This window comes from Ranitomeya imitator, chromosome 3, assembly GCF_032444005.1.
Source record: "Ranitomeya imitator isolate aRanImi1 chromosome 3, aRanImi1.pri, whole genome shotgun sequence".
NCBI lineage: Eukaryota > Metazoa > Chordata > Amphibia > Anura > Dendrobatidae > Ranitomeya > Ranitomeya imitator.
Window position 1 is genome coordinate 695,582,295 of NC_091284.1, and position 19,798 is coordinate 695,602,092.

Consider the following 19,798-nt stretch of genomic DNA (forward strand, 5'->3'; position numbering starts at 1 on the left):
AAAGCAGAAAAAACAATGACATGGCCCCTTGTTTACCTGATCCTAACCCCATGGAGAACCTGTGGTCACTCATAACATGTGAGATCTACAGGGAGGGAAAACAGTCCACCTCTCGGATCAGTGTCTGGGAGGCTGCTGCACGTAAACAGATCAAGCAACTGACAGAATCTATGGATGGAAGGCTGCTGAGTGTCATCATAAAGAAAGGTGGCTATATTGGTCAATCTTTTTGGGGGTTTTGTTTTGTTTTTGCATGTCAGAAATGTTTATTTCCAAATTTTGTACAGTTATATTGGTTTACCTGGTGAAAATAAGTGAGATGAGAATATATTTGGTTTTTATTAATTTGCCTAATAATTCTGCACAGTAATCGTTACCTGCTCAAACAGATATCCTCCTAAGATAGCCAAATCTAAAAAAAAAAAAACCCACTCCAATTTCTAAAAATATGAACCCTTTCATGACCTTGGGATTTTCCGTTTTCCAGTGTTCGTTTTTCGCTCCCCTCCTTCCCAGAGACATAACTTTTTTTATTTTTCCATCAAGATGGCCATGTGAGGGCGTATTTTTTGCGAAATGAGTTGTACTTTGGAACGACATCATTTACCATGTCGTGTAATAGAAAACGGGAAAAAAATTCCAAGTGCGGTGAAATTGCAACAAAAAAAAAAAAAAGTGTAAACCCACACTTGTTTTTTGTCTTCCTTTTTTACTAGGTTCACTAAATGCTAAAATTGACCTGCCATTATGATTCTCCAGGTCATTAAGAGTTCATAGACACCAAATATGTCTAGGTTCTCTTTTATCTAAGTGGTGAAAAAAAAATTCCAAACTTTGCTTAAAAAAAAAAAAAAAAAAAAAATGGTGCCATTTTCCGACACCCATAGCGTCTCCATTTTTCTAGACCTGGGGTCAGTTGATACCACTTTTGTGCAGATACGTTTTTTTGATCCCCGTTATTGTACTTTAATGCAATGTCGCGGCGACCAAAAAACGTAATTCTGGCGTTTCAAATTTTTTTCTCGCTACGCCATTTAGCGATCAAGTTCATTCCTTTTTTTTTTTTTATTGATAGATCGGGCGATTCTGACAGCGGCGATACTAAATATGTGTAGGTTTGATTTTTTTCTTTGCAGTTTTATTTTAAATGTGGCGAAAGGGGGGTGATTAAAACTTAATTTTTTTAACTTTTTTTTAACTTTTTATTTTTGCCATGCTTCATTAGCCTCCATGGGAGGCTAAAAGCTGGCACAACTGTATCAGCTCAGCTACATAGCAGCGATCATCGCTCCTATGTAGTTGAATTGCAGGCTTGCTATGAGTGCCGACCACAGGGTGGCACTCAGAGCAATCCGGCATCAGTAACCATAGAGGTGTCAAGGACCTCTATGGTTACTATGCAGACGCATTGCTGACCCCCGATCATGTGACGGGGGTCGGCGATGCGCTCATTTCCAGCCTGATGGCCGAAAGCGCCAGTTAAATGCCGCTGTCAGCATTTGACAGCAGCATTTAACTAGTTAATAGCGGCGGGTGGATCGCGATTTCACCCGCCGCTATTGCGGGCACATGTCAGCTTTTCAAAACAGCTGACATGTCCCGGCTTTGATGCGGGCTCACCGCCGGAGCCCACATCAAAGCGGGGGTTCTGACCTCGGATGTACTATCCCGTCTGAGGTCAGAAAGGGGTTAAGCTTTGATATTTATGAGTTTTTGGGGTTGATTGAGAACATAGTTGTTGATCAATAATAAAAATAATCCTCTAAAATACAACTTGCCTAATAATTCTGCACACAGTGCAGTTAGTTATTGCAACTTATGGTGTGAAAACTTATCAATTAGTGACTTCTTGATTTGCAACAAATTCAATCAATTTGCATATTTAAAAGTTCTCTTTTGTTAAGTTTTCTGATTTTATGTATGATAGGTTTTATTGCAATTTTCAAGCCATCTTCTGAAAAATGCAACTTTTTGAACTAAAAAAAAAAGTTTCAAAATGAGACAAAAAAAAAAAAAGTTTAATTTTGACCAAAATTCACGAAAACACAGGAGACATTTTGAAGAATCGCACAAAAAGCGGCAACAAAAATCACAAGACAGAAAAAAAAAAAATGATACAGTCTTTGAGTTTGTCTGCTTTTCTTCCCAGAGACATAACTTTTTTTTACATCAACATAAACCTAGGAAACCTTGATTTTGTTCCCAGGATGAGCTGTAGAGTTTTGATTAACACCATTCATTTTACCATATCGTATACCGAGAAATGGGAGAAAAAAAAAAAGTGAGGTGCAATGGTGTGAAAAAAAAAATGCAATTCTGTCACTTTTTTCAGTTTTGTTTTCAAGGCATTAAATCTGTGGTAAAAATAACCTGGTAACATGATTCTACAAGACATTCCATCTCAATGTTCATGCCCTTTTTTTTTTTCTTTTTTTGATACTTCAGTGACTTAAAAGCGGTTAGCCAGGCATAAGCATTTAAAGGGAACCCGTCACAAGAAGAAAAAAATGCTATTAACCTGCAGATGTGGGGTTAATCTGTAGGTTAATAGTATTAACCTACCTTGCGCCCACACATAGCCAAATGCTGAAGGGTGAAAATGAAATACCGTATAAGCTCCCTGGCAAAGTTCCGGTTTCAGCCATAGGGGCGTCACACTAACGGGTTCAGTTACCGCGCCCCCGGCCCTGACTGACAGCCAGCCATAATGGAGGGATAGTGTCAGTCAGGAGCGGTTACAGCGCTGTCGCTCTTATTCTCAGAGCTGTGACTGATCCCACGCTGGCACCGCCCCTATGACTGAACCCGTGCCTGTGCCGCCCCTATGACTGAAACCGAATGCTGATGGGGAGAATAAAGCTAAATTTGTGCCCACAGCGTTCAGCTAAGTACAAGCGTTGGGTAGGTTAGTAATGCTATTAACGTGGAGATTAATCCCATATCAGCAGGCTGTGTTTCTTTCTGGTGTCAGGTTCCCTTTAATGCCCAGTCTACAGGATAGGTCATCAATAGAAGATTGGTGGGAGGCAATGCAAGCACAGTTATAGCATAGGAGCATATGATCTCACAATAAAGTATATATTCTCAATCTAAACAAAATATATTGAGCAGCACAGCTGAAAGACCTAGAGCTGACCGTAGTCACTATGCGGAGCACAGGAGAGCCTGACAGCGGATCGGGGTGCTCGCATGAAAAAAGTACTGCGACTCACCACTCCTTGAGTGGTACAAATCCTTTATTCAAGCAAGTATAACATCATGTTCACGGCTCGGGGGTGTTGGTGAAACAAGGGTGTGCAGGAGTCGACCCCGGAACACCCTTGTTTCACCAACACCCCCAAGCCGTGAACATGATGTTATACTTGCTTGAATAAAGGATTTATACCACTCAAGGACTGGTGAGTGCTGCCGCAACCTTTTTTCTACTCATTTTGGTCAAAGGATATATTCTGTGCACCAAAAATCTATAAAATGGGGAAGAAGATATGCATCTTGTGCCTCGCTCCAAAAACCAGTTATGCCAATGACCTGCCGCGTTTTCAGAGCAGAACCAGCAGCACATGGGGAGCAACATTAGAGTAACTGCACTTGTGCTCTACTAGTAAATTTAGCATCGCGGAATATCTGCAGCATGAACTGGATGTGAAATCTGCAGCGTCAGTCAGTTTATAGAATCTCTCCCACCACGTCAGTGCTGTAATCCACAGCGGATCTCCGTCCAGATAATCCGGATGCAAAGTCTGCAGCCAATGCGCCACGTGGGCATGTTCCCATGGACACATCCATCACACAGTTCAGCCTTTGCATTGACATGATAAACAGGGGATTTCAATCCGCCCCATAGGTCACTTCACACTTCAGATTTTCTCTACAATATGATTGAGAAGCTACTGTAATGTGCAGATGATTTTGGACACTATGATCGTACTCCCAATTAAAAAATGTATTCTTCCTAGATCGTGTACCCTTAAGGGGGCTATCCGGTCAGATCTATTCAATATACGACTGGTGGGGGTCCAATCAGCTGTTATAAACTCTGGCGCCCGGATGTAAACACATTGAATGGAGGGAGAGCCCTAAGCTCCATCCAAAGTGTGGGGGCCACAGCTCTATGGTTATATATGGCTGCCTCCAAAGCTTATGACAGCCGATTGGCAGAGGTGCCGTGTATTGGCCCACACAGATCACATAACGATGGCCAAATCTGAGGAGAGGTCACCAATATCTTCTGGACAATGTAAGGAAATCAACCTGTCAATATCCATCAGCCCTAAGACGCTGATTAAAACCTACACATGGCACTAGAGGGCCGGTTCAGTGCATCTCCGGGGCCACAGTCCCCCTTCTACCGTCTATAAGCGTCCCAGTAATAAGAACAGCAGATGCTAGAACTCCGCATCCACCATGTGCCCAAAGGGAACGTTCAGGCATCTTCAGATCCTGATGTAAGACAGCGAAATCTAAACGATCCTTCTATTGTTTACTGCAGATGGATGCCTTCCCAGAATCCCCTGCTACGATACAAGCCCCCACATTGCAGGACATGAACCAAATCTGTCAAGGGCTGGAGGCGAGCACGTGGCCCCCCAATAAGAATGGAAAATTATCAATCCTCTGCGCTCTGAACCGTGATAAATAATTCAAAAGAGAAAAAAAAAATCTCTGTAGGAACAGAGAAAAGCCAAAGAATAGCAAAAGGGATTCAGTCTGAGGAAGATGGGTCCCAGAAGAGTATTTTGGGGTGACTGAAGAGCCTTGAGTTTTTCCAAAGGGTATCTAAAAAGCTCAGTGTTAAGCCATCATGCATCACCATGGTTACACGCTGCGAGAAAATCTCAGGAATGGAAGAGGAGCCTAGGTAAAGGAGCTAAACAAGACACATGCAAAATGACAGGAATAAGCGCTTCCAGGGGGACAGACACTTCTGCAGATTCTTCACCTTCTCTCTTTATTTCTTATTTTTAGCCCAGAACCGATCGCCTCGTCAGGCTGCTGCCACCTTCTGATTAACAACCTAAATCCCCGTGTCTGCTCTCCGCCAAAGCCTCCGGAGAAAAATTCATTATTCGATCACTTATCTATAAAAGGAAACCACCCCCTTGTCCTCGTGACTTGCCTCGCTCTCCATCGCTTACCCTTGGACCTTGGATCATAGGATTCACTTCATCTGCCATGTTCCAATTCTCCTGGCCCTCAACCGCGGGCACAAAAGGCGCGAATGTGCCATTATATCACACCTCAAAAGGAAAATATAAATATATAGAAAATACATCATCACACGAGCGAGAGACGAGCTGTATTCTCCCAATGTCACAGGAGGTAGAACAGGTAGATTTAACCGCTTTATGGCCAGATCACTATCAATTTTCAGTTCCATCGTGTAATGTAAAATCTACTCCCCCCCCCCCCCCCCCCCATCAAGAACCTCAGCACATGTCCACGGACTATGCATTGCCATCGCCATGCGTACTTTTCTCCAAACCTAAGGAGCTCCCGTAAAGCAATTGACCAGTGTGACCGTGCCGCAGACACGACCGTGCCTGGTGTCCTGTTGGTCACATACGGTCCGAACCCAACAGAGGACAGGGCTGACGCTTTCCTTTAGCACAGTCTACGTGCATGGAGCAGTCAGGCCCAAGTGGACACCGTCACTCAACAGCATCTGCCCAACTCTTTATTCTGAAGCTGCAAGGGAAGAAAATGGAATATTCATGGTTTTTTTCTTCTCTTTAGCTCTGGCCGTCCATATTGACCATCCAGCCGCTTGTGTTCTTGCTGGCAGAGAAGGCAATCTTATCTCTTAATATCAGACATACTTACATCAAATACATCCTATCTTCAATCCCGAAAGCGGCGTTAGTACACCTTCTCTATACACAAAGACCAGCAAGTTCTGATTTTTTCTTTGAAAACACATGCCTTCCTATCATACATGTTTGACGAGTGTGGTGTATCCAGGCTACTGCGGTCTTCACTAAATCATGTGTTAGCACTGCTTCACTGCTGTACCGATTTCCCCATTAGCGGCCAATAAAGAATCTTTTGCTTGCACTGATAAACAGTGACGAGTATGTGATTTCCTCTGGGTAATACATGCTGGATATATTTTGTGTGCATCCAAGATGTTACCATCATCACTAGCTCTCATGAATCAGCACAGCTTCATTCCAGAAATGATTTTTCCTCCTACAGCCCACGTGGTATCTCCTCTTGTGCACCAGAGGAATAAGTGATTTCTTATGCATCCCCTGCAGAGCCCGCTATGCTGTTCTCCCTCTACAATCGTAATGCCTTGTGTGCCTTGTATTTCCATCTGCAGCCCTCCTCGAAAATCAGGATGATTGTTCCCCATCCACTCTGATCTGCCATTTACAGCAGTGTAAGCCTGCACAGTGAAGTAATGTGCTGTCACATCGATATTTGTTCAGGAGGATACCCAATCACTTGCTTGATTTTGGATACAGAGATATACATTTCTGTTAGCCTTTTGGGTGTGTTCACATGCCTGTATTAGGCTTCTTTCACACTAGCGTCGGGCTCGGCCCGTCGCAGTGCGTCGGGCCAAGGTTACCGACGCTAGCGTTGTAAGCGCCGCACAACGGATGCAGATTTTCATCGCATTTGCTGTCCCATTGTGAGGTGTGGGGAGGTGGGGGAGGAGTTCCAGCCGCGCATGCGCGGTCGGATAAAGCGGTCCGTCGGCAGCAAAAAACGTTACATGTAGCGTTTTTTTGTGCCGACGGTCCGCCAAAGCACGACGCATCCGTCGCACGACAGATGCGACGTGTGGCAATCCGTCGCAATGCGTCGTCAATACAAGTCTATGGGGGAAAAAACGCATCCTGCAAGCACTTTTGCAGGATGCATTTTTTCTGCAAAACGACGGATTGCAGTTAACGCTAGTGTGAAAGTAGCCTTATATGAACTGTATTACAGCCATAACTGATCCCAACCATGGGTATCCTGGCCCTAATTAACAGTCTGATACATGTCTGTTTTACACACAACTTTTGTAAGTCAACAAAAAATATATAAAAAAGCACTACAAAGTTGGATTCTTTTTTCTTTTACATTTCTTGTGTATATTTGGGTCCCAAGTGATATTTTTTGCAGTCAAAGCATGCCCTAGATGAGTTGTTTTTGTTTTTGTTTTTTAAATTGTAGGATGGCTTACATTCTTTTTAATCTGATTTGACATATTGGGTCAGAATAATTAAACCAAGTAAGTGTCACGGTCATACTCCACAGAAGTGCATGTAGTGTGTAGTGTAATGTGCTGCCGGCAGCTCGTGGTCAGACCCACTGCCTGCTCATATTAGAAGAGGCAGATCCTGGCGCAGACGCTTCTTGTTTATGCCGCATTCTACCAGGTGTTTATACCAAATTACCCGCTTTCCTATTTTTCTTTGGTGTGTTCCAAGGCTGGTACATCTGCGATACGGACTGACCCAGTTCTAGCACACAGATGACACTCTACCGTATGATAATTGCAAAGCTCTTAAAATAGTTTGGCTGCTATTTCACTAGTTCGCATCTCCAAGATTTTTAGACATCAGCTCAGCATGGATTCACAGATTTAGAATCAAGGTGAAGAAAAGGACAAGAAACACATTTTCTGGGGGTGGGAGGTGTTCAGCCGTTTCCGGTCTCTGCAGTTATTTTACAGGAAATGTTCGGAAATGAAAGACCAGTTACCAGGTGAAAGCTGGCAGTTTTTCACTCTTATTTCATTCCCCGTGGTCTTGTTTACTAAAATACAATACACATATATTTACTAACTTCTGGCTTGTTAACACACCACATTTTGGTCGTGGAATTTTATAGAAGGTAAAAAAAAAAAAAAAAAAAAAAAAAACAGCTTAGGCTGTGTGCACATGTTCAGGATTTTTCGTGTGTTTTTCACTATAAAAACGCAGTAAAACAGCAAAAAAACGCATACATTAAGCATCCTATTATTAGAATGCAATACGCAATTTTTGTGCACATGTTGCGTTTTTTTCCGCGGTGGAATCGCAGTGGGGAAGTAAGTATTTTAAACACTGCCAATTTTGCAAGTTTTCCCACCGACAAAGAATGGAGAGGTACACTTCAATGGAAGGCATGTTTCCCCTGTGAGAAACAATCTAAAAATAAAAACTAGAAAATAACATCGTATGTTTTTTAAAAATATTTTATGCAATATAATGCAATTTAATTAAGGATTTAATAACCTACCAACCAACAAGAATTATGGCTCTCACAGACCGGTTATAGTTTTTCCGTTAAGAATCCTCCTACTATGCACTCATTACCTGTATTAATTGCACCTGTGTGAACTCGTTACCTGTATAAAAGACACCTGTCCACACAATCACCCTCCAACCTCTCCACCATGGCCAAGACCAAAGAGCTGTCTAAGGACACCAGAGACAAAATTGTAGATATGCATAATGCTGGGATGAGCTACAGGACAAGAATTACATGGAAGGACCTAGTCAATGACCTGAAGAGAGCTGGGACCAGAGTCTAAAACATTACCTTCAGTAGCACACCATGCAGTCATGAATGAAAATCATCCAACAAGATCCCACCTGCACGTGCCAGCATATGTCCGGGCCCACTTGAAGTTCTCCAATGACCATCTGGAAGATCCAGAGAAGGTCATGTGGTCAGATAAGACCAAAATAGAACTTTTTGTTATCAACTCCACTGGCCTTTTGGAGGAAAAAGGAGGAGTACAACCCCAAGAACACTGTTCCAACCATGAAGCATGGTGGGGGAAACATCATACCTTGGGGTGGGTTTTCTGTTAAGGGGACAGGACAACTGTTCAGTATTGAAGGGATGATGAGTGATGTATAGTGAAATTTTGGCCAACAAACTTCTTCAATAGGAGCATTGAAGATGAGTTGTGGTTGGGTCTTCAAGACCTGAACTCTATAGAAAATATTTGGAAGGAGCTAAAACTGCACACAGTCCATCCCCACTGTACACCAAAACATAAAAAGTAGAAAATTGATTAAAGAACAACAACATGGAGTTTTTCACTATAGGTATCAATTTAATCTGTATTACAATGCCATTAAAGCCATATCCTTACTTTACAAAATCAAATTCAGGTTCTCTTTAAAACAAACAAAATAAAAAAACACGCGTGCGTGCGTGCGTATTTGTCTAAGGCCGACTCACGACTGTTTGTCTATCTGTAACGGAAATCCCGCGTCGCTGACTGGTCGAGCCCGGCCGGCCGCGACCAATCAGCGATATTGGGGCGGGATTGAAACACCGCCTCACTTTTTACTATTGATGCTGCCTTTGCAGACACAGCATCAGTAGTAAAAAGTTGGTCACACAGGGTTAATAGCTGAGTTAACGGAGTGCATTACACCGCAGTCCGTTAACTCCGGCATTAACCCTGTGTGAGCGCTCAGCGCTGACTGCAGGACAGTAAAGCAGCAGCCATTTCACTGCCAGACTATGGCCGTCGCTGATTGGTCGTGGCAATGGTCAGGCGTTTTGCCACGACCAATCAGCGACTTGCATTTCCATGACAGACAGAGGCCACGTCCAATGAATATCCGTGACAGACAGACGGAAGTGACCCTTAGACAATTATATAGTAGAATATTATATATATATATATATATATATATATATATATATATATATATATATATATATATATATATATATATATATATATATATATATATATACACACACACACACCTTCTCATATAAAGATTTTTCTGTATTTTCATGACTATGAAAATTGTACATTCACACTGAAGGAATCAAAACTATGAATTAACATGTGGAATTATAAACTTAGCAAAAAAGTGTGAAACAACTGAAATTATGTCTTATATTCCAGGTTCTTCAAAGTAGCCACCTTTTGCTTTGATGACTGCTTTGCACACTCTTGACATTCTCTTGATGAGCTTCAAGAGGTAGTCACCAGGAATGGTTTTCACTTCACAGGTGTGCCCTGACAGGTTTAATAAGTGGGATTTCTTGCCTTATAAATGGGGTTGGGACCATCAGTTGTGTTGTGCAGAAGTCTGGTGGATACACAGCTGATAGTCCTACTGAATAGACTGTTAGAATTTGTATTATGGCACGAAAAAAGCAGCTAAGTAAAGAAAAACGAGTGGCCATTGTTACTTTAAGAAATTAAGGTCAGTCAGTCCGAAAAATTGGGGAAACTTTGAAAGTGTCCCCAAGTGCAGTGGCAAAAACCATCAAGCGCTACAAAGAAACTGGCTCATATGAGGATCGCCCCAGGAAAGGAAGACCAAGAGTCACCTCTGCTTCTGAGGATAAGTTTATCCGAGTCACCAGCCTCAGAAATCGCAGGTTAACAGCAGCTCAGATTAGAGACCAGGTCAATGCCACACAGTTCTAGCAGCAGACACATCTCTACAACTGTTAGGAGGAGACTTTGTGCAGCAGGCCTTAATGGTAAAATAGCTGCTAGGAAACCACTGCTAAGGACAGGCAACAAGCAGAAGAGACTTGTTTGGGCTAAAGAACACAAGGAATGGACATTAGACCAATGGAAATCTGTGCTTTGGTCTGATGAGTCCAAATTTGAGATCTTTGGTTCCAACCACCGTGTCTTTGTGCGACGCAGAAAAGGTGAATGGATGGACTCTACATGCCTGGTTCCCATCGTGAAGCATGGAGGAGGAGGAATGATGGTGTGGGGGTGCTTTGCTGGTGACACTGTTGGGGATTTATTCAAAATTGAAGGCTTACTGAACCAGCATGGCTACCACAGCATCTTGCAGCGGCATGCTATTCCATCCGGTTTAGTTGGACAATCATTTATTTTTCAACAGGACAATAACCCCAAACACACCTCTAGGCTGTGATAGGGCTATTTGACCAAGAAGGAGAGTGATGGGGTGCTACGCCAGATGACCTGGCCTCCACAGTAACCAGATCTGAACCCATTCGAGATGGTTTGGGGTGAGCTGGACCGCAGACTGAAGGCAAAGGGCCAACAAGTTCTTAGCATCTCTGGGATCTCCTTCAAGATTGTTGGAAGACCATTCCCAGTGACTACCTCTTGAAGATCATCAAGAGAATGCCAAGAGTGTGCAATGCAGTCATCAAAGCAAAAGGTGGCTACTTTGAAGAACCTAGAATATAAAACATATTTTCAGTTGTTTCACACTTATTTGTTAAGTATATAATTCCACATGTGTTAATTCATAGTTTTGATGCCTTCAGTATGAACGCACAATTTTCATAATTATGAAAACACAGAAAAATCTTTAAATGAGAAGGTGTGTCCAAACTTTAGGTCTGTATGAACAAGGCCAAAGAAAGGGTTTTATTATTTTGGACAGACTGGATTTAAGATCAATATGACAGATCTGTTGCAATCTTTTATGTCAACCCCAAATTAAAAGGGTTGCCCACCTTGAGAAAAAGGGGAAAAAAAAAAAGAATATAAGCACAAAAATGTAAGTATGAAGTATGTAGTTGCCAAGTAGTATTTTCAAATGTATTTCCAGTTGTCAACCACCTGCTATCACTCAAAATGTCTGCCAAGCTGATCATAAGTCATGAGACAGTCTTCAACAAACCACACTACCCGAACCTCACTCCTTAACATATGGACAGAAATACTTTGTCACTTACACGGATTTGATTAGCACATTTAATTTTAGCTACATAACTAACTTGCCTCCAGAACTCAAAATGGTGACGAGAATGTACCATATAAAAAGTAATAAAATTATCTTAGGGCCCCTTTATTAAATGATTATTATGAACAAGAGTTCCTAGGAATGCATTTTTCACGATAATCGTGCAGTCTAGACAGGCTGACAATCACCTCACGAATGAGAAAAACGCTTCACGTGGGGTGAAATTATCTTTTTGTTGCATAAAAGAGGATAGTTCTCGAGAGCTCTGACAGCCTGCACACAGAAGCCATTACTGATCATTCTATGCTCATCTCAAGCTGGGTCAACCTGAATAAACAGACTATTAACCCCTTCATGATCCAAGCTTTTTTCGGTTTTGCGTTTTCGTTTTTAGCTCCCGTCCTTCCCAGAGCCATAAATTTTCTATCTGTTGTCTTCAATATGGCCATGTGGGGGTTTATTTTTTGGGAGACGAGTTGTACTTTTGAACGACATCATTGGTTTTTGCATGTCATGTACTAGTAAACGGTGAAGAAATTCCAAGTGCGGTGAAATTGCAAAAAAAAGTGCAATCCCACACTTTTTTTTGTTTGGCTTTTTTGCTAGGTTCACTAAATGCTTAAACTGACCTACCTGCTTCTGTGAAGGAGCACACTACATAGATAGCTGTTTGCCCATGGGGTGCTCCATATCCTGCTCACTATTTGAGGCGTTTAGTTGCTTCCTCGAATGGGTCGTCATGGACGTTTCTAAGGGGGCACATATTATTCATTACCTCGACGACTTCTTATGCCTGGGCCCAAAAGATTTGCCACAGTGTGAATACACACTGTAGTCCACCTGTGAGAAGGAGAGAGCTGGATGGAGAGTGGACACCCCAGAGCTGAGGGGTTAGATTGAGAAAGGAAGAAGGCGGTGTAGCTTGCCTGCTGAGTAGCACAAAATGCTACTAGGCCCAAAATCATTTTCTGGGCTAGATGCAGATAAAAATTAGTAATTAGATAAACAGGCGGAGTATCTTGCTTCATGGGTGACCTACTCTGCTGAGTAGCAGACACTGCTACTAGGCCCAAAGTATTGCCTGGGCTAGATGCAGTTAAAAATGTAAAAAGTTTAAATGGTTCGTGAGGTGACTTTCAAAAATCATCAAGCTTTTAGTCTCCCCAGGATGACGCAGGGGTAGAATAGTCCTTGCGGATCCAGGATTTGTTCATCTTGATGAAAGTTACTTGACATTGTCACTTGACAGCTGCGTGCGCTTATCTGTCAGCACACCACCAGCAGCGCAGAACACACGTTCAGAGAGAACGCTGGCTGCAGGGCACGACAAGATCTCCAAGGCGTGCGTGGCAAGCTCAGGCCATTTTTCCAGATTGGAAGCCCAAAATGAGCAAGGGTCCAGTTCCACAGTCATGGCATCGATGTTAGCTTGGAGATACTCCTGTACTATCATCTCTAGGCATTGGCTATGCGTCAGACTTCTTGTCTCCTGTGGCCTTGCAAAGGATGGTCTAAAAAAAATTCTTGAAATGATTGGAAAAAATTGCTGTTAACACCAGATACAATATTACTGTTATGGTTTGAGTGATTACTCGACAGTCCCACGGTTGGCAAGTTAGAACTCAGAGATTCACTACGTGCACCACTGGTGTTTTGTGGAAAAGCAGATGTAAGATTCTGTAACAGTCTCTGCTGATACTCCTGCATGCGTGAATCCCTTTCTATAGTAAAGGGCAAGACTCTCGCTATTTGTGGTGCAGACTGAACATGGAGGGATCCTCCAGAATATAGTCCTGGGCAACAACAGTCGCACTCAAGAAAGAAGTCTTTAGGTTTCTTTGCCAAAAAAACGTGGTTTTGTATTGTGAACAAACACCAAAATTAGAAATATCACCGCAGTATTTCAAAGTTTCAGGGTAACGTTTCGACCCACCGGGTCTTTCTCAAACCCCACTTTCAAAAGTAGAAACCAAAAAGGGCACAGATCCCTGGAGAGCTGCAGGAGTCCCGTTAGTCACACCACCACCGCAGACACCCGCAACAGCCATACGATAGCCCCTAACGGGACTCCTGCAGCTCTCCAGGGATCTGTGCCCTTTTTGGTTTCTACTTTTGAAAGTGGGGTTTGAGAAAACCCGGCGGGTCGAAACGTTACCCTGAAACTTTGAAATACTGCAGTGATATTTCTAATTTTGGTGTTTGTTCACAATAAAAAAACACGTTTTTTTGGCAAAGAAACCTAAAGACTTCTTTCTTGAATCCCTTTCTATGGCAGGAATTATTTCGCCAAATATACTTTTGTACCGGGGATCTAAGAGTGTGGCAACCCAGTAGTCGGCATTACTTCGGATTCTGACAATCCAAGGGTCATGTTGCAGGTAGTGCAGCAAGAAGGCACTCATGTATCCAGGAGGACCAAGTCCTTGTTGTCTTGGTGGTGGCGAGGTGAGAATCATGCTTCCTTCCTCTGCCCTCTCTCCCCAACCTCGCACAACAGAAATTTGATCAAGTTCTCCCTCATCTGATGAGTCTTCCATGCCCAGCACCAGTTCATCATCTACTTCTTCCTCTGCTCCTGCACCCTCCTTAACAGTTTGGCTGCTACCATGCGCCCTCGGTAATCCCTCTCCCCCAGCCTCCAATGCCAGCCGCCTTGGTGCTGCTGACCGCCTGGACCTTGGAGATATTATCGCTTCCACATACAACGACTCCTGTTCCTCCTCCTCTTGTCCCAGCACCTGTGCTCCAGCATTTAAATGACCAGAATAGTCATGCGGATAATGGTATCGTCAGCACTAAATATCTTCATCGCTATTTCAAAACTGTGCAGAAGGGTGCATAGGTCCCTGATCTGAGAACACTCCTGCAGCGTGATTTACCCCACCTCTGGATCTCGTTGGCCCAGGCTATACATCATAACGTATTGCACCGGGGCTCGTCGGTGCTGCCACAGTCGCTTCAACATGTGCAGAGTTGAATTCCACCGTGTGGGCACATCGCATTTCAGCCGGTGAACTGGCAGGCCCAACGACTTCTGTAGAGATGCAAGTCGTTGGGCTGCGGGATGCGAACGGCGGAAGTGAGCACACAGCGACCGTGCCATCTGCAGAAGCCCATCTAGTCTGGGATATTGGAAAAAAAATTGCTGGACAACCAGGTTCAAAACGTGAGCCATACAAGGCACGTGTGTGTGACATTGCCCTGGCAAAGGGCCGCACCCAGGTTTGCAGTATTGTCGCACACAGCCTTCTCTGGCTGCAGGTTCACCTTGGTCTCCAGAGCAGACCACAACTCCTCAGCTGTGTGACTCACATATCCCAAACATTTCAATGTAAAACACCGCCTGATGCCGTTGAGCCCTGGTGACAGCATAGTAAGGAGGTGTGCAAGATTCCTTCCGCGCAGTTAGAACGCGGATGGCATTACCAAACAGGCTTTGCATGCAGGTGGAGGACCGAGAGGAGGCAGAAGCAGTGGAGGAATTTACAGATACAGGGATCGATGCGCACCTCGTGGGGACGGCAAGACTTGGACAGCAGCCCCTTCTCCTGATGTCACCATAGTTACCAATTGCCCAGTCACCGACATGTAACGCCCCTGTCCATGTCTACTCGTCCAAATGTATGTGGTGAAATGCACCCTGTCACACACACAGTTTCTCAAGGAAGCGGTGACGATGTGTGCGACATTCTGGTGTAGCGCAGGCACAGCTTTCTTTGAGAAGTAGTGGCGACTGTGCATCTGGTACTGGGGCACTGCGACGGACATAAGGTCTCGAAAATCCTCTGTGTCCATCAGGCGGAAAGGCAGCATTTTTGTAGCCAACAGCTTTCAGATGGTGAAATTCAACCTCTTAGCTTTGTCATGACTAGGAGGAAATGGTCTTTTACTTGTCCACATCTGAGGGACCGAGGGCTGGCTGCTGTGCTTAGACGGGGTTGAGTAGGGTGTCCCCGGCAAACTGCTTGTCTGTGAGGAAGGTGCTGGCGGAGATATTATGTTGCCTTATCAAAGTGTGGTGGTCTCGATGTCGGAGAGCGCTCAACACCAGCAGGTGTTTCCACTTGCAAATTTACCGATGACGTGCCAATTACACTGGCTGTTGCGGGTAAAGAGGTGGAAGGTCTGCATCCAAAACCATGTGCGATTGCCACCCTACAGTCACAGAGGATGAAGAGGCCGTTGATGCACTTGATGGGGCAGACGGTGGTTGGCCCTGCCCACTAGGCCACATTGTAAGACAGTGAGCTTCCCACTGCAACTTATGCCTCATATCCATGTGACGGTTCATGCATGAAGTACTCAACTTACTCATTTTTTGGCCTCTACTGAGATTTTGGTGACAAATCTTACAGACAACATGAGTTGGGTCATCCTTTGCAATCTCAAAAAATGCCCAGGCTATGCAAGGCTTAGAACTTGTAGGAGCTAGAGTCTTATTGAGGCTTTTTCATGTTTTCCAGCTATAGTGCCGTTGGTCCATAGGCACCCCTGTGTAGTCCCACAATTGTGGATGTTATCGTTCTCTTTGTCTTTGTTTGCCCTCTTTGGAATTGCCCACAGTTACTGATATGTCCATGTAAATTTTTTGTATTATCTTTATTAAAATTTGTTATACTTTGCTATACATGCATAGTTTACTACTCTGTCTCCTCTTTTAATCTATATAACCCGGGTTCCACATAGCAGCATTATCATGCTGCATCATACCTAGGACTATATGGCGATATGATATAGGATATGCATATATCCTATCATATATGGATTAGAGCCCATGCGACCTGAAGAGCCACCACGACTTGTGCTCAGAGGCAGAGTTGTGGTTGAGGATGCAGTTGTTGACGTGCTTCCAGTACTCTGTCTCTGTCCAGGAAGGCACAACCTAACCTCATCGTCACTAGCACCCTCCTCCACCTCCTCTGTTGACCTCATGGACCGGCGGACTGTGGGTTGACAGTAAGTGGGGTCTCCAACCTCATCATCATTTTTTTGCCACTCATTTTGGTGCTCTCCTAATTGGCAACTCTTTAGTTGTTGGCACAAAAAACGATGGATGGAAACAGAGCAGAGCTGAGTGGCCAAACTGTGGTATTAGGTCCAAAACGATTTACTGGGTTAGATGCAGTAAAAATTTAGATACACAAGCGGTGTAGTTAGCTTTACAGGCGGGCTAATCCGCTGACGTGCAGACTGCTACTAGCCCAAAAGGATTGGCTGAGCTAGATTACACCAAATGCTGTGACAAACACTTGCACAGCACTGGCATAGACCTGCCTGGCAAAAAAGTGCTATGAACTGCTGTAACCTACCCTGAAAACGGCTGATATTACAACTAGTCCCAACTCCCTAAACCTCTCTCTAACAGAAAATTCGTATAGCGCCCACAGCAGCAGCAGTGCCGTCTAACACTAAAGGTACCTTCACACATAACGATATTGTTAACGATATCGTTGCTATTTGTGACGTAGCAACGATATCGTTAATGAAATCGTTATGTGTGACAGCGACCAACGATCAGGCCCCTGCTGGGAGATCGTTGGTCGCTGAATAAAGTCCAGAACTTTATTTCGTCGCTGGACTCCCTGGAGACATCGCTGGATCGGCGTGTGTGACACCGATCCAGCGATGTCTTCACTGGTAACCAGGGTAAACATCGGGTAACTAAGCGCAGGGCCGCGCTTAGTAACCCGATGTTTACCCTGGTTACCATGCTAAAAGTAAAAAAAAAAACAAACACTACATACTTACCTACCGCTGTCTGTCCTCCAGCGCTGCGCTCTGCACTCCTCCTGTATTGGCTGTGAGCCGGAAAGCAGAGCGGTGACGTCACCGCTCTGCTTGCCGGCTCACAGCCAGTACAGGAGGAGAGCAGAGAAGCAGAGCACAGCGCTGGAGGACAGACGGCTGTAGGTAAGTATGTAGTGTTTGTTTTTTTTTTACTTTTAGCATGGTAACCAGGGTAAACATCGGGTTACTAAGCGCGGCCCTGCGCTTAGTTACCCGATGTTTACCCTGGTTACCGGCATCGTTGGTCGCTGGAGAGCGGTCTGTGTGACAGCTCTCCAGCGACCAAACAGCGACGCTGCAGCGATTCGGATCGTTGTCGGTATCGCTGCAGCGTCGCTAAATGTGAAGGGGCCTTAAGCTGCAGTAGTGAGGAAATGGTGGCGACGGGGAAAATGGCTGGTTCTTATAGAGCAAGGACATGTGACATACACAGCCAATGACACATGCCCTTGCTTGTGTGCATCACATGCACTTTGCTGTGTGTGCACTGCTGATAGGCTGAGAGACTGCACCGCCCCACTGTAAATGCGGAAAAACGAAGATCGGCATTATTTCAGCACAGATCTATCCCCCGCCCACTATACACTGAAACAGTCTATTAACATTGATAAATAGTTTTAATGTGAAAATCAAATTAGCCTTTTGGTGATCGAACAGTTATCGAACAGAAACGAATTTTGAGCAAATTGTTCGAGTTCATCGAACGACTCGAACACCGCCCGAAACAGCTCGAATTTGAAATTGGCTTATAGTTCGACTCGAACACCGCTCATCTCTAATCGTGACATATTGTACTTCATGAGAAAGGTAACATTTCTTTGACATGACTTGCATTTATTTGTGAGTAAAAATGGAAACGTGGCGAAAATCTTGAAAATTCCGCAATTTTACAACTTTGAATTTTCATGCCCTTAACCCCTTTCTGCCATTGGACGTTATATTCCGTCCATGTGGGGTGGGCCTTAATTCCCAAGGACGGAATATTACGTCCAGCGCGATCGGCCGCGCTCACGGGGAGAGCGCGGCCGATCGCGGATGGGTGTCAGCTGCTTATCGCAGCTGACATCCGGCACTATGTGCCAGGAGCGGTCACGGACCGCCCCCGACACATTAACCCCCGGCACACCGCGATCAAAGATGATCGCGATGTGCCGGCGGTGCAGGGAAGCATCGCGCAGGGAGGGGGCTCCCTGCGGGCTTCCCTGAGACCCCCACAGCAACGCGATGTGATCGCGTTGCTGCGAGGGTCTCCTCACCTCCCTCCCTGCTCGAGCCCCGGATCCAAGATGGCACGGATCCGGGTCCTGCAGGGAGGGAGGTGGCTTACCAAGTGCCTGCTCAGAGCAGGCACTTGGTAACGCTGCAGCACTCAGACAGATCGGTGATCTGACAGAGTGCTGTGCAAACTGGCAGATCACCGATCTGTATTGTCCCCCCCTGGGACAAAGTAAAAAAGTTAAAAAAACATTTTTCAAAGTGTGCAAAAAAAAATTTAAAAAAAAATCCTAAATAATGAAAAAAAATATATATATTATTCCCATAAATATATTTCTTTATCTAAATAAAATTAAAAAAAACAATAAAAGTACACATTTAGTATCGCCGCGTCCGTAACAACCCGACCTATAAAGCTGTCCCACTAGTTAACCCCTTCAGTAAACACCGTAAGAAAAAAAACGAGGCAAAAAACAACGCTTTATTATCGTACCGCCGAACAAAAAGTGGAATAACACGCGATCAAAAAGACGGATATAAATAACCATGGTACCGCTGAAAGCATCATCTTGTCCCGCAAAAAACGAGCCGCCATACAGCAACATCAGCAAAAAAATAAAAAAGTTATAGTCCTCAGAATAAAGCGATGCAAAAATAATTATTTTTTCTATAAAATAGTTTTTATCGTATAAAAGCGCCAAAACATAAAAAAATGATATAAATGAGGTGTCGCTGTAATCGTACTGACCCGAAGAATAAAACTGATCTATCAATTTTACCAAACGCGGAACGGTATAAACGCCTCCCCCAAAAGAAATTCATGAACAGCTGGTTTTTAGTCATTCTGCCTCACAAAAATCGGAATAAAAAGCGATCAAAAAATGTCACGTGCCCGAAAATGTTACCAATAAAAACGTCAACTCGTCCCGCAAAAAACAAGACCTCACATGACTCTATGGACTCAAATATGGAAAAATTATAGCTCTCAAAATGTGGTAACGCAAAAAATATTTTTTGCAATAAAAAGCGTCTTTCAGTGTGTGACGGCTGCCAATCATAAAAATCCGCTAAAAAACCCGCTATAAAAGTAAATCAAACCCCCCTTCATCACCCCCTTAGTTAGGGAAAAATTTAAAAAATGTATTTTTTTCCATTTTCCC

The 19,798-nt window shown here is 44.0% G+C and overlaps 1 protein-coding gene across 3 annotated transcripts in view; it reads right to left on the minus strand.

The window, feature by feature from the left end:
* The window catches only part of R3HDM2 (R3H domain containing 2), a 146,203-nt gene that overhangs the window by 87,931 nt on the left and 38,474 nt on the right, over positions 1-19,798 (minus strand). The window lies entirely within an intron of this gene.